This window comes from Pteropus alecto, unplaced genomic scaffold (genome assembly GCF_000325575.1).
Source record: "Pteropus alecto unplaced genomic scaffold, ASM32557v1 scaffold135, whole genome shotgun sequence".
NCBI classification, from domain to species: Eukaryota; Metazoa; Chordata; class Mammalia; order Chiroptera; family Pteropodidae; genus Pteropus; species Pteropus alecto.
Window position 1 is genome coordinate 1,410,274 of NW_006438076.1, and position 3,471 is coordinate 1,413,744.

General features: G+C 27.7%; 1 pseudogene; it reads right to left on the reverse strand.

Moving 5' to 3' along the window:
- Nucleotides 1-1,485: 1,485 nt before the first annotated feature.
- On the reverse strand, nucleotides 1,486-1,604 carry LOC112482519 (annotated as a pseudogene).
- Nucleotides 1,605-3,471: the final 1,867 nt, after the last annotated feature.

Here is a 3,471-nt window from a genome sequence, read left to right on the forward strand (position 1 = left end):
GTGCTGTTTGTAAGACACAAAGGAAATAAAAACAAAACCTAAATCCCACCCCCCAAAAAAGAAAGTAAGCAAGGTAGGTAGTATTAATAGCATCCATAATAGAATTCAAAGAAAATATTTTTGTTAAAAAGTAATTTTTTGTTAAATATTGTAATGTACTTCGAATATATGGTAGGATACAGTGGCTATTAACCTTTATATTTTCAAGAACAGTTAACATATAATGCAAAAGCATGTAGAAATAAAAATATTTGGCTAAATCATAACGCAGGGTATACATTGTTCTCATTCTTTGTCACATCAAGTATTTGAAATAATGAAAGAAATTGTTTGAACTGTACTCTTAGATGTGCTCATTTGAATTGTGAGAATTTGATTTATAAGAAACCTAGCATCTGTATTTCAACTCTTGTGCAGTCTACAGAGGAGCTCAAAACTGAGAGAAAAACAATAACGACAATGTAATTATATTTGTAGTTTTATACTAGAATCTGTTACATTTACTTCTTTCACAATACTTATGATTCGTTAGTAATCATGTCATATATCATTCCCTAATGATTTCATATGTCATGTTTCTAAAATATAGTGTTTTCATTTCTTTCTTTTCTTTTTTGTTTTAATTTTTTATTATTATATTAGTCTGAATTACATGAATTATGGATATTATACATTATATTTTATTTACATGATTTTAGATGTATGATCGGTAATAGCTATCAATGAAAGAAAAACACCATATAATAAAGTAATTAATTAGATGAAAGATAACTTTTAAGATTGTGTTTTATTTGCCTACTGAGAGAATTATGTCTATTTGAAGATTTTATAATAATTTGACTAAAATGGCATCAATATGGAAATTGAGGAGCATAGTTGTCCCATTGAAATTGATACTATTGACCTGAGATATTTAACCTACTGTAGGGTTTTCATGATTTAATATGATTGAAAGGCAGAGATGAAAATATGTGCACCTATAGTAAATAAGCATATTTTCCCATTCATAGAACATTTACAAAATGCTGTTACTTAATGAAAAAAACCATTATATACCTCAAAATTAAAAAATAATCATTATCTTCTGAAGTCACAATAAATTCAAACTGAAAAGAAACACTTTTTGAAAAACAACTCAAACTAAGACCTTTGAAATACTCTCCCAGTAACTTTTGGATCATAGGAAAAAACAAATCAAGAAATAGAGAGTAATGAGGAAACAATAAAAAATGTTAAGTACATATCAAAATATCTAGAATGCAGACATACAGAAATATTAAAATCAAAGTTTATATTCCTAGATATTTTTATTTCTACCAAAAAAAAGTGAAAATAAACAAGCTAATTTTTTGAGTAGAGACATAGAAAAAGAATCTTATTTATTTTTATTTATTTATTTTTTTAGGCAAGGCAACCCTTGGTTGACCTCACAGATTGGAAGGACCTTGTCAGCAGCTTATAATCCCTTTTTTTTTTTATTTTTTATGCCTACAGCACCTGGTCTTCCTAGGTAGTCTCCTACTCAAGTACTAACCAGGCCCGACCCTGCTTAGCTTCTGAGATCAGACGAGATCGGGCTTGTTCAGGGTAGCATGGCCATAAACAAAAAAGAGTCCTAAATGAGAAGGGAGGGAAATAATAGAAGGAAGCTTGCTCGCATTTGCTGGAAGGAATAAAGAATAGCAGAAAGAGTAAACATTTGGGAAAATATAGAGACCATTTTATCTTTATTTTTCTATATATTTTTACATTTATAAAGACAATTATTGATAGATTAAATACAAAAGAGCAATGTGTTTTAAGGTTTATAAATATGTAGAAACAAAATACATGAGGACAAGTTTATAACACATAAGAGGTAACTGCAATTATACTGTTGTAAGATTACATTGTGCACTAGTATAATATTTGAAGGTAAATATTGTTAAGGTAAAGATGCATAATATAGTCTATTGAACAATCATTAAAAGTAACAAAGTATAACTAAAATTTCAATACAGGAGATAAATACTAAAAAAAGTCTTGATTGATTTCAAAAGGGCACAAAAGGAAGAGGAACAAGAAACTGATGAAACAAATAAAAATGACTACCAAGATGGTAAGCTTACACGCAAGTTTATCAATAATTAAATTAAAAGAAAATAAATAAAACACTTGAATTAAAGGCAAAATATATCCAAGTGGATACAAAAGCAACATCCAGCTAAATATTGTTTACAAGATGCACACTTTGAATATAAGAGTGGAAAAAGTCATAATATAAATACTAATTATAAGAAAACTCTTATACCTATGTTAGTTAGTATCAGGAAGGATAAATTTCAAGACAAAGGACATTACCAAAGATAAAAAAGGACATGTCATCATGAAGACACAACAATCATAAGTGCATATGAACCAAAACAGTTCTTTAGGTATAATAACAAATGGACAGAGTTAAAGAGGAAAGAGAAAAATACACAATTATATTAGAAGATTCTAACACTATTTGACAAAAAAGTAGAAAAAAATCAGTAAAGATATAGAAGATTTGAAAAACTATTATTAACCGATTTAACCTACTTGACATGGATAAAACATTACAATAAAAATAAAAAATTATGAAAACTTTAAATTAAAAAATGCACATAGTTCGCAAGTGTGTATGCAACGTTCACCAAGACAGACCACATACTAAGTCATAAAACACATCTAAATAAGTTTCAAAAGATTGAAATCATTGAGTGTGTTCTCTGACCTCAACAATATTAAAGGAAAAATCAATAACAAGAAGACATCTTTTAAAATCCCTAAATACTGGAAAATTAAGCAACACATTATTAAAACAATCAATAGGTCCAAAAGAAATGATTCTTTTGAACTGAATGATACTGAAGAGACAGCATGTCAAATTTATGAGATGCAGCTAAAGTATTGTGTTCAAGGAAATTTATAGTGCCTATGTTTGGGAAAAGAGAAAGATTTAAAATTCTTTTTTTTAGAGCCTCTACATTAAGAAGTTCAGACAAAAAAGAAGTGGAGGAAAAGGAAGAAGAAGAGGAAAAAAAGCTAATAAAACCAGAAGAATTAATGGAACAAAATAACAAAAGTAAATATTCATAACAATAAAATAGCAAAAAATGTAAAAATTCAACAAAATGAAAAGTTGGTTCTTTGAAAAGATTAACAAAATTGATAAACTCCTTAGACTGAAAAAGAAAAGAAGAAAAGCACAAACTACTAATAAAAGAGGGATAATTAAAGAGGGATATCATGGTAGATTCTATTGTCATTAAAAGAATAACAGGTCAATACTGTGCAAACTTTATTCTAATATATTCAATAACTCACATGGGATAGATAAATGTCTTAAATTAAACTTGCCAAAACTTAATAAAAAATACAAAAATCTGAATAGCATTAAATCTATCAAAGCAACTGAATGTATTAACAAAAAAAAAACCTTCAGATATAGATGCCTTCATTGGTAAA